Raw genomic sequence first — 12,775 nt, forward strand, 5'->3', positions numbered from 1 at the left:
TGGTGTAAAAGGGCAAGGGGCTGCCTAGTTCTCTAAAGCCCTTTTATTAGGGTACTTATTCTATTTAGGAGGGCAGAGTCATCATGGCTTAATCATCTCCTAAAGGCCCCACCTCTTAAAACATTTGCATTGGGGATTAAGTATCCACTTAAATTTTGGAGAGACAGAAACTTTCAGACCATAGTAGAAGTTGATTATTTATTCAAACTTCTTACTTTCTTAGCAGAACCTTGGAGCCCCAGAATTTTGCAGCATAGGAGCCATAGAGTTTACTCCAGAGGTGATGTATCTGAGATATGGTCCCCCAGATCGGTTTTCTTGAGATTTTCTTTTGCCTGAATGACAACCTTTTAAAACATGAGGCAGATATTTTTTAAAATGAGATTTCATATGGAAAGCTAAATTTCTGGCTTTTTCAGAAAAATCAGATGACATGTCAACACTGAGCTTTCAGGTCAAAATTCAGCTGCAGCCATGTGATTGTGAGCACTTTAGGTGGGCTTCAGTCTGAGTTACCCCCAGTCCCACTACTTCCTTCCATCCCTCAGAGAGGCAGAACACTAATTGCCATTTATCAATGTGCTTCTATGTCTACCTGTTCTTATATACATCATATTGCACTAATTTAGATTGCCTGTCTGATCTCTATAGGCCTTGGTATTCTAACTGCTGTTTTCATCCAGTTTCTTCCTTTTCCAGATAAGAACATGGAAGCTGAGATGGAGATGAAAAAAAAAAAAAAAATCACTCACAGTTACACAGCTGCTTTCTGGTAGGTGGGATTTGAACTCAGGTGTCCAACTTCTAGTTTAGCTCCCTTACAGCATCATTCAGTCTTCCTTTCTTTCTGCGAAATGCTTTCTAAACATTTCATCCTGCTTATTTTCTTCCAAAATAATCAGGAAGAAACTCAAGTATAATAAACACAGAGTAACTACAGAGGACCAGGTGCTTCAGGGATGGAGCAGACTCCTGCTGGAAGGAGCTCCCTAAGGCAGTGTGGGATGTTGGGGAGGGAACACTAGTCCTCCATGAGGAGCCAGGAGGTAGGGGGAGATGCTGCTGAGATGGAGGGAACAAGGCATTTGTTCAGTGGAAAGTAAGCAGGGGCACATGGAATAGAGGGCGGCAGAAAGAGTTATTTTTGATAAATGGAGTTAATCAACTCCTTTGAAAGTTCCTCTCTGCATAAAGCAATTTAGGAAGTCAATTTTCCCTGACAGATCTATATGCTCAAAAAAAGAAAAAAAAAAAAAGAAAAAGAAAAAAGCCCAAGCAATGTATACACTGTAAGTTGGTATATATTCAGTTCCTCATGGCTTACTACCAGCAGTTCCAACAAAACTTCTCCTAAATCCTTCTTTAGTTCGGATTCCTATCCCCCTATCAGAAGAGAAAACTGTCCAACCAATGAGAATCAGCTCCATCCTTTAAGTAGCCCTCTAGTGGAATAGGGGCAGTTCATTTCTAACCGGTCAGTAGGACCCGAACACCAGCTGCTATTACTAGCCAAGTTAAATATCACACAGGACAACAGAGAGTCCAGAAATGGATACACATATATGGACAATGGATTTTTGACAAAGGTGCAAAGGCAAATCAATGAACAAAGGCCAATTGTTTTCAACAAATTTGGTTGGAATGATTGGATATTCATAAGTGGAGAAAACCCCATCTTAACCTAAACCTCATACATTTTATAAAATTAATTAAAAATTGTACCTGGACTAATATGTATAGCATAAAACTATAAAGGTTTTTAGAAGAAACCACAGGAGGAAATGTTTGTAACCTAAGACTTGGTGAAGAGTTCTTAGATATGACACCAAAGTATGACCTGTAAAGAAAGAATAGGTAAACATAGCTGATGTGGTTTGACTCTGTGTCCCCACCCAAATCTCATGTTGAATTGTGATTCCTAGTGTTAGAGGAGGAGCCTGATAGGAGGTGTTTGGATCATGGGGGCGGTTTCTGATGGTTTAGCACCATGCCCCCAGTGTCATCTTGTGATACAGTGCTCATGATATTTGATTGTTTGAAAAGTGTGTAACACCTCCACTTTTCTCTCTCTCTCTCCTGCCCCACCATGGTAGGATGTGCTTGCTTCCCTTTCACCTTCCACCATGATTGTAAGTTTCCAAAGGTCTCCCAAGCCATGCTTTCTGTACAGCCTTCAGAACTGTGAGTCAATTTAACCTCTTTTCTTTATAAATTATCCAGTCTCAGCTATGTCTTTATAGCAGTGTGACAACAAACTAATACAGAAAATTGGTACCAGACAAGTGAGGCATTGCTATAAAAATACTGAAAATGTGAAAGCAGTTTTGGAACTGGATGACGGGCAGAGGTTGAAAGAGTTTGGAGGGCTCAGAAGAAGACAGGAAGATGAGGAAAAGTTTGGAATTTCCTAGAGACTTGTTGAATGATTGTGGCCAAAATACTGATAGTGATATGCACAATAAAGGTCAGGCTGAAGTAGTCTCAGATGGAGATGGGAAACTTATTGGAAACTGGAGTAAAGGTCACTCTTGCTATGCTTTGGCAAAGTGATTGGTGGCACTGGGCCTCTGCTCTAAGGATCTGTGGAACTTTGAATTTGAAAGAGATGTCTCTCTCTCTCTCTCTCTCTTTCTCTCTCTCTCTCTCTCTCTTTCTCTCTCTCTCTCTCTCTCCCCCCTGCTCCTCCATAGTAAGATATGCTTGCTTCCCCTTCGCCTTCTACCATGATTGTAAGTTTCCTAAGGCCTCTCCAGCCATGCTTCCTGTATAGCCCGCAAAACGGTGAGTCAATTCAGCCTCTTTTCTTCATAAATTACCCAGTCTCAGGTATGTCTCTATAGCAGAGTGAGAACAAACTAATATAACAACTTTATCAAAAAGAAAAAAAAAAGAAATATTTTCTCTGAGAAATCTACCATTTAAAAACTGAATGACAAGCAATGAGCTGAAAGAAAATATTTGCCAATCTGACAGAAAACTTTTACCTGGCATATACATGTAAAGACATTTTAGAAATCAATTAAAACATTCAGACAGCAAATACGTGAACAGACACAAACAAAGAAGATATGTGGATGGTAAATGAACATATAAAAAGAGGTCATTAAGAAAATGCAAATGAAATCCATGAAGTGATACCCCAACATTTCTGTTAAGATGGAAAAAGAGCAACAATAACAACAACCAGGAAATATCAGGTGCTGGCAAGGAGGCAGAACAACTGGGTTTCTCAGGCATTGCTCATGGGGATGCAAAATGCTACACCCTCTTGATAACAGTTTGGCAGTTTCTAGAAGTTAAGTTTACACTCACTCTATAGACCAGCAATCCTACCCCTATAATATTTACCCTAGGAATTTACCTAAGTGAATGATATTCACAAAATAACTGTTCATGAATGTTTAGTAGCATCTTTATTCAAATTCACCAAAAACTGTAAACAATATAAATGCTTTCAATTGGAGAATTGATAACCAGAATGTAGTACATCTATATAATGGAATAATACCCAGCATTAAATATTTTAAAAACTACTAATACAAGCAACTTGAATGATTATCTAGAGAAAGATGATGAGTGAAAAAAGACAATCTCAAAAAAAAAAAAAAAAGGCAGGATTCCATTTATATAACATTTTTAAAAGCAAAAACTATAGGAAAGAGAACACATCCATGACTGCCATGGGTTCTGGGGTGTGTGGAGAGTTTAACAGTAAAAAGTTTCTCAAGACAACATGAGAAAATGTGAGGGGGTGATGGAACTGTTGTGTATCCAGATTGTGTTGTAGTTACATAAATCTAAACATGGGTTATAATTCATAAAATGTCCATGCACAAACATTAATTGTACAATGTGTTAATTACAGATAATCACACAGGTAAGACTCAAGTTGAGGATATCTCAGTATGTGAAAGACTGTGATGCTTCTTAAGGAAAGTCTACACAATATCTCACCGTCTAAGCTCCATTAAGAAAGGGACCACACCTTAAAGCCATGTACCACTAGTGATGACTGTCATCCCTGGAGCAAAGTTGGTGCTTACTACACATTTGTAGACTGAATGAATAAGTACCGAAGTCTGTTGTGCCCGCTTTTATTCCTTCCCTGACTATTCTGAAACATTTTAGGTAATATTATTTAATCTACCTAAAATATAGTGGCCAGAAACCAAATTGGAACAGATACAAATCACTTTAACATCTCAGGAAACAAAGTTTGCTATACGTTTTCCCAATCCTAGTAACAATATAAGTCCCCCTTAAAAGAAGAAATAGGTGAATAGATCAGTGTTTGGTAGATTGAGGCTAAGGAATCTATTAGGCAATCCAAGGAGGGGTGTTGAAGTGGCAGCTGAATCTCTAGAAGAGAGATCTGATCTGTAGATTCAGATGTGTGGGTTTGCTGGCAGTGGAGGTCTGCCAATAAATTACAAGATCTGGTAAAATCTGAAGAGTAAAAATGACAAGTGGATTCCGGGCAAATGACTAGGAAACATAAACTGTTAAAATGTTAGCAGAGAAAGTAGATTCTGTAGCAGAGTTTGAAATAGAATTGACCTCAGAGAGAAACAGAAAACCAAGAGACAATGGTGTCACATAAACAAGAACAAAGTCGTATGAAGAACAGGGTAGTCACAGTGTCAATGACTGCAAAATTGTCTGTAGACAGACAGAATGAGGACAAAAGAAGGTGTGATGTTCCCGGGCCCTGTCGGTGGGTGGGGGGCTAGGGGAGGGAGAGCATTAGGAGAAATACCAAATGTAAATGACGGGTTGATGGGTGCAGCAAACCACCATGTGCACGTGTATACCTATGTAACAAAACTGCACGTTCTGCACGTTATCTGAAAACGTTCCAACTATTAATTTTCTGTTGTGTGCCTATTTTATTCAGGAAACGTAACGTTCTTCAAATTAGAAAGGATAGAACAGACAATTTAAGAGGGGAATTCCCAACCCAGATCAACAAAAAGGTAGCAAGAGATTGTCTGACTGTTTACTAAAAATGTAAGCCCTTGGACACAGCCTAATGAAATTCCCAGTGTGAAAAGACCTTACAGGTATAATTTCAGTCACTGTCAGTAATTTTTGACATGGCTTGTAAAACTGGAGAGAGATGCTCACAGAATGGGGAGACATGAAGGTTGCTTAGAATTTCAAGAAAAATAAACAATTGAGGATGTATACAATAACACTGTTTGTCTGGCCCCGAATCCGGACAAGGTGTTTGGTAGCAGGAGAAGTCAGAGATCACTCCAGGTTTTAGGACCAGGTCACTTATTGATGATGAGTGTTTTTTAAAATACAGAATCTAGACAACCATTTGGAAGGAAAGGTGAAAGGTGTCATTTTGGCATCTCAGACCTGAGCTGAAGCTGGGCTATGCAAATGTAAATGCTGGAGACGAGAACTGCCACTCAGCTGGAGTTTCATACGGGGGCGTCCAGGGAGGGATGATATTTTATGTAATGGCATTTTAAAATTTTTTCTAAAGTTGTAGTAGGAGAATATCACTGGGCCAGAAACTGAACTTTGCATAGTGCTTAGCATGAGTAGTGGGAGAGAAAACGATGCTTAGGAGAGGTAACGGACAACCAGGAACATGAAGTGCCAGGCCCAAGGTCAGAGCAGGAGGGAGTCCTGCGCGCATACCATCCTCTCTTACCCACTCCTGACATTACGCAAGTTATCTCCTCTGCCTGGGATACCCTTCTCCCACACTGCATCCCAATCACCAGGTTAACATCTGTTCCTCCATAAATCTGCAGCGTAGGTGTCATTATTTCCAGACAGTCTTCCCTGGACCTCCTTCCTGCCACTTCCTCACAAATTAATAATAGCCACGCCCATGTTATTCATCTCTTGTGTTTGTACAAGTGCACACAAGACTATAAATTGGCTTTGAGATAAGGATCTGTATCAGGTCTCTCTCTGTGGCTTGGAAATGTCTGTCTTCTCACCTTGTGTCTTCACATCGTCTTCCTTCTATGCATTCCTCTCTACCCAAATTTCCTTTATTTATTTATTTATTTATTTATTTTTTAATAAAGACATCCATCACATTGGGTCTCATTTAACATGATTAACTCTGTAAAGCAGGGGTCCCCAACCTCCAGGCCATGAAGCAGACCAGTTCGTGGCCTATTAGAAACCAGGCCACACAGCAGGAGGTGAGTGAGTGGCGAGCGAGTATCACCAGTGGCATTAGATTCTCACAAGAGCATGAACTCTATTGTGAACTGCACATGCGAGGGATCTAGACTGTGCTCTCTTGATGAGACTCCAACTAATGCCTGATGATCTGAGGTGGAACAGTTTCATCCTGAATCCATCCCTCCACCCATTCATGGAAATATTGTCTTCATGAAACCAGCCTCGGTGTCAAAACAGTTGGGAACAGCTGCTGTAGGCCTAAATAAAGACATTTTGAGGTACCGGGAGTTAAAACTTCAACATATGAATTTTAGTGGACGCAATTCAACCCATAACACTGTCTAAACCAGGGCTGTCCCATCTTTTGGCTTCCCCGAGGCACATTGGAAGAATTGTCTTGGGCCACACATAAAATACACTAACACTAATGATAGCTGATGAGCTTTAAAAAAATAAAAGAAAATCTCATAATGTTTTAAGAAAGTTCACGAATTTGTGTTGGGCCACATTCAAAGCTCTCCTGGTCCACATGTGGCCCATCGGCTGCGGGTTGGACAAGCTTGGTCTAAACCTATCTTTGTTGCCTATAAACGTAGCAACAACAACACATGAGTGATGATGGTCTACACCCAGGCCTGAAATCCTCTGCATTTTATGTGCAATAAAGATAGAGAACACTGGCGTAGCCTCATCCATACACAATGTGCAAACTGAAAACCAAAGGAGTCTTGGCACTGCAGCTTCTTCTATAAATGCGTGCATGCAATAGACTCATTCCTGACTTCATCCATTACTCAATTCACAGACTTAGTCATTTACCAGTAGTGGAAAGCCAGAAGAAATTCAGGGTAAGTGAAGATTTCAACTACTGCCTAATAGATCAGCTCACAGGAAGCCACAGCCAGCATAGAAGAGTAGAGTCAGGCTGACCTTGCGCAAGTCACTTCATGTCTTTAGCCCCAGTTTCTCATCAGTAAAACGGAGATGAGAATAACTATACCACCACACTGAGCTGTTCTGAGCATCGAATAAGATGTGAAACAAAACCTTGCATCATGGTGCCTAAAATATAGTAAGCAGTCAATAAATGTAAAAAGTATGTAATCCATGGCCAGGTATGAGGTAAACTTTCATCCTACAAGGTTCACTAAATTTACAAATGATAACCAGATGGTCACTTCATTTAGCATTCTCTGAAGACCAAAATATTAGTCCACTTTCATTACAGATTTCTAACGTGTTAAGATAGTTTCCCGCTGATGATTCCAAGTGTCATAGAAGGCTTTCTTAGGCTGGGCGCGGTGGCTCATGCCTATAATCCCAGCACTTTGGGAGACTGAGGTGGGCAGATCACCTGAGGTCGGGAGTTGGAGACCAGCCTGACCACTGTGGAGAAACTCCATCTCTATTAAAAATACAAAATTAGCTGGGCATGGTGGCGCATGCCTGTGATCTCAGCTACTTGGTGTCTGAGGCAGGAGAATCACTTAAACCCAGGGGGCGGAGGTTGCGGTGAGCTGAGATTGCACCATTGCACTCCAGCCTGGGCAACAAGTGCAAAACTCCGTCTCAAAAAAAAAAAAAAAAAAAAGGCTTTCTTTGAGTTTGGTAATCCAGTAGAGCTTATTCTAAACATATATAAATGGTACAGACAAAGGTAATTGCTGAACAAGGGCCTTGTGAAAATGCTCAGCAAATTTCCACTCCATTGCAGTAGCCTCGCCTCTTCCCACTCTTCTGCTCAGCCAGAGTTTTTTGCTTCCCGTTTTTCAGAGATGAAAAAACCCAACAACGTACTTTGAATATGTACTACCAAAAATATATATTTTAAAAGGCAGGTACAGCCAGCCTAAGGTTTTGAATTGGTATCAATCATTTCTTCAGATTAATGGAGGTGTCAAAGTGTGAAATGTGTGTGTGTGTGTGGTGGGGGGCAACATCCATTGAAAGAATCCTTGATTTCATGGAGTACAAGAAATAAGAAACTCTTTTTTTTAAGGCCAGAAAATCTGGTAAGATAAACTGTGGAGTGCTTTATTAAATTATAGAGTTATATTGATTAGAGGAAGTACATTGTCAAAACATTTACCTTGAGCCTTCCAGTACTAGGAATGTCTTTGTAAAAACAAACTTCCCTTTCCTCTGGTTCCATACCACAGGGGTACCCAGCAAATGGTGGATAAACTGAATAAAACTAAATGTGGTGAATCTCTTTACCAAAACTGAAACCTCAGCATCTTCGATCTCTTCCTCTCTCTAAAAAAAGATAATGGAAGTCAGCCAATTCTGCCATTAAACTATCTTTGGAATCTTGCCAATCATTTTTGTTTGTTTTCATTGCTGTAGCCAATGTTTCAGGCTCTTACAACTCACATTTGTCCTTGCAATCATTTGTTACTACAGATAAAATGAAATCTGAACTTTCTGGCATGGCATTCCAAGGCTCTCTACATTGGAGCTCCAAGCTGCCTATCACCACCCCTCTATGCCCCATCCAAACTGTGGACCACCCACAAGGGCCATCCACTCTTCTTGTTTTGAAAACCTCAGACACATTAATAATACTTCATTGTTTTTGCTCATACTGCTTTTCAACCTTTATCCTCAGCCTTTTCACCCCGTCAGCTACATGTTACCCCTTGCCAATCAAAGCCTACTCATCCATCAGGGGCTCCATTTAAATGTTCCCACCAAGCCCTTCCTGACCCCTGGAAAAGAATTAATCAATTCCTCTGCTAAACTCTCATAGCCCTCTAATTATATATTATTTTTCTCATGACACTAGGAGTTACTGTCCTTTAGGGGAAAAGGGGAAGTCAGATAGATTTCATTTAAAATCCCAACTCTAATACCTTTTAGCAGTCTGACCTTAGGCATGTCATCTGACCTTGCTATTCCTTAATTTTATCCTCCTAATAGAGACTGCTATAAGCAGTTAAATATTATTTTCTTCATTTTAAGTCTGGACATACTGTGTGTGCTAGAGCAATCTCTCTCTCTCTCTCTCTCTCTCTCTCTCTCTCTCTCTCTCTCCCTCCGTCCGTCCCTTCCTCCCTCCCTCCCTCCCTCCCTCCCCACAACCCACTCCTAGTACAACAGAGGTACTTAATAAATACTTGTTGAATGAATGGCAAATTAGTATATTCTGAATGGTTGCTTCTCATGTGTAATGATTAACCCAAGCATTCATAATCTGATTCCAGAATGAAGCTCAGCTAGAGAAATGAAAGAAATGTAATCACCCCTCACTTCCAACCCAGTATTCACCAACTTTATGATTGTTATCACTGCTATCATTTCTCTCTTCTTACTGCACTCCTCTTCCTACTGCACCTTTGTTCCAAAGAGACAAAATAACCTAATTACACTTATAATCATTCTACCTTATAATTAATCAAAACCAGCTGAGAAAGCAAGTGGAAAATTTCAATTGTTTTCCAGTCAGATCTATTTCCTAAAAGTGTCTGTGAGAAAACTTCAGAAGATAATCTATCACAATGAGAGGGCAGATCTCTGACTCCAGAGATTGGAGATGGCTGACTTAGGAGCTGACCATATGAATCATGCAAGGATAAGAACTGTACGCAGGAGGTACGCAAGATAATAAGGAAGAGTAAATAGATGCACAAGATGAAAAGCCCACAGACAATTCAATACCAATATTTATCATCCAATATATTCTAGTGTTAAACAATTAGTAATAGTAAGTGCTGCCAATAGCATCTCTACTTTGGCAAAATAATAGGATATTTCTTAGTTACTGGAAATATCACATGAAATAAAAAGCAGAACACATAATGAGTTGTTGAAAAGCTCATATCCTTTGTCTAAATAATATATATCTTCAGGATTTATTCTCACAAAATTACTTCAAAATAAAAAATCAAAACACACATAAATATTTCCTGAAGTTTTTAAAACAATAACAAACATATGAAATTAATTGAAAATTCCAACAATAAGGAAATGATTCTTTTTAAAGGATAAGTTATATTTCCTCTCTGTGTTTCATTTTACTTATCTTTAAAATGGAAACAATATTGACTAATTATGTTAGGCCATTAAATTAATTAATCCAGGTAAAATTCATGCATCCTAAAATGGGTTCCAGGAGATTTCCTTATTAATAAATCCATTCTTCTCTTTTGAGCTCTTTTGAAGGGTTTCTGTTTTTGTTCCTTGCAATCAAGTGATTCCAGATTCAGATGGGTAGAAGGAATTCCAGACTCACATGGAAGAAGAGACAGACAGAAATATTTTCCTCTCACTCTACCTTCAAGTATACAAAAACTGCAACAAATGTTTTAGTATAAATGATGTACATTACCAGGTATTTTATAAAACCTATAAAAATCTAATTCTAATAATGTATTTTTCCATATACATGCATGCTCACAATGGGTCACCCACTGTTAAGCGCCATATGTGTAAGATCTCATTAAATGTTTATTATTTTCTCCATTTCACAGATTGGAAAATTGGGGCATAGAGAAGTTACCTATAGCTAGTTAAGGAGACCACATCTGCATATAGAAGGCTTTAGACCTTTACTCTCCTGTGCAAAAGTGTATTTGGGGTAGGGGAGTAGAGAAAGATGAGTGAGAAACAATAGCTTCAAACCTTCCTCTGTGGCCTGGGGGAATGACTTCCCCACATGGTAGTGGGAAAGGTGTTTGTTTTGCACTTTGTTCCATAGCAGGAGAAACTAAGCCATTGGAAATGCTGATGAGAAAGAAATAGAAAATTAGTAAACAAGTTGAAGATACAGAAGATGGGATCATTTGTGAAATTAAATTATTTGAAGAGGGAGAAGAATTGAGATCTGCCTCAGACTGAAGACCTCTTCGACTATGATTGAGGAAGGAAGGGCATGGAACAGGAGGCCAGACAATTGTGAACAGCTGGATTGATCCAGGGTTATAATGTTGCCATATGATATGCAGGACAGTGAAGGATCAAAGGAGGTGAAGGGTTTAGACAGTAACTAATTGAGAAGATAAATCTAGTACCTAGATTAAAATAGAAGATGGAGTGAAACCTGAAGAAAACTGATGGTTTGGGAGAAAATGGAAAAGTCTAAAGTTGGGAGGTATCAAATGGGTTATAAAAAGCAGGTGTTGAAGGAGAGAGAGAACAATAGTAGCAAGAGCTAGTACTCACTATAATCCAGCCATTGTTCTATGCAAACAGCTAAGAATAACACTAATAGTATATATTGTTTTTTTAAATATTTTATATGGGATGAAACTAAGACACTCAATGGTCGAATTGTGTGTGCAAGGTCGGGACTGTGGTCAGTGTGATTTCAGTCTCTGCTTCTCTCTACTTTCTGACACAGGCCACAGAGGAAGGTTTGAAGCTATTGTTTCAAGTTGGCAATTGCGGGTGATTATGAGGTTTAGGGTGTGGCATGATAGTGGGTGGATAAAGTGGAATGAAGGCTGTGCCCAGTTCACCACAGCTCTTCTGCCCTCTCCTTCTACAGCATCCCAGTGACTTTCTGCTTGTCATTGTAATTGCATCCTTGTAGACCTTTGTGACTAGAAGGCTGTGACTGGGTACCTAATGGACACAGTGACTAGAGTCAACTGGGAAGGAGCTGCATAAGGAAGTTCAAATAGAAAGATCCATCCACATTAAGAAAGCAGGAGTGCAGATAAACGTGTAAAACAGCTGTTTCCTGACTCTGCGCCTCATTTTTGCAAAATCTTTACTACGAGGGTTTTTTTTTTTTTTTTTTTCCCATGACTGTTCTCTGTGATTCCAACTAAACGTTTGGCAGTGTTTCAAACATGTCAGTTTGGGGCAACACAGCTAAAGTAGCACTGTCTTTCAATCACATCATTAGTGGGAATCTGAAAAGTTTTAGTCACCCCAGCATATGTGTAGAGCCCTGGGTTCAAAGCCCCAGCCTTGAAATGCAGCTATTTGAGTTAGAAGGTTACTTTTTTATGTGTTTTCTCCTTGCCCTGGTGCTAAGGAAACTAAAATACACAGTATCTCCTAATCTGTGGAAGCTGTTAAATAAATGTCTCAAAGCTTTCTAGCATTTCACTATGCTAGCATGGGGGTGTGAAAAGAAGTTGTGTTTGTAATCCAGTTATGGCACCTGCTAACTGTAACATTGCCCATGTTACTTAAGCCTTCCGAGCCTCAGTTTTCTCATCTGTAAGATGTAGAAATAGTGTGAATGAGATCATTCCTGAGGAATGCGTAAGGAAGTCTGACTCATGGTGAGACCTCATATATGGTAGTGGTAGTAGTAGTTGTTGTTGTTGCTATACTTATGGTTTGTACTTCCTTTCTGCCAATTCAGTCATTCTCCCCCCTGTGCCTGCCCCTTCACTGAAAAAGTTTCCTCCCAAGTCATCAACATCATCCTTGATGCTAAAGCTAATGGATACTTCACAGTTCGTATTCAATTGGGCCTCTTGATACCATAGCCCATTTTTTCCTTCTAAAGCACATTCTCTTGGGTCTGTACTAACACCTAATGAGTCCTAAGAATGTGTCAGGTGCTATTCTAAGTACTTTATGTTAAGTATCTTAGGTACCTGTGTAATCAATACTGTTCTTAGCCCCATTTTACAGCTAGGAGAAAGAGGCTCAGATAATCTAATTA

Source organism: Macaca fascicularis, chromosome X, assembly GCF_037993035.2.
Source record: "Macaca fascicularis isolate 582-1 chromosome X, T2T-MFA8v1.1".
Taxonomy (NCBI): domain Eukaryota; kingdom Metazoa; phylum Chordata; class Mammalia; order Primates; family Cercopithecidae; genus Macaca; species Macaca fascicularis.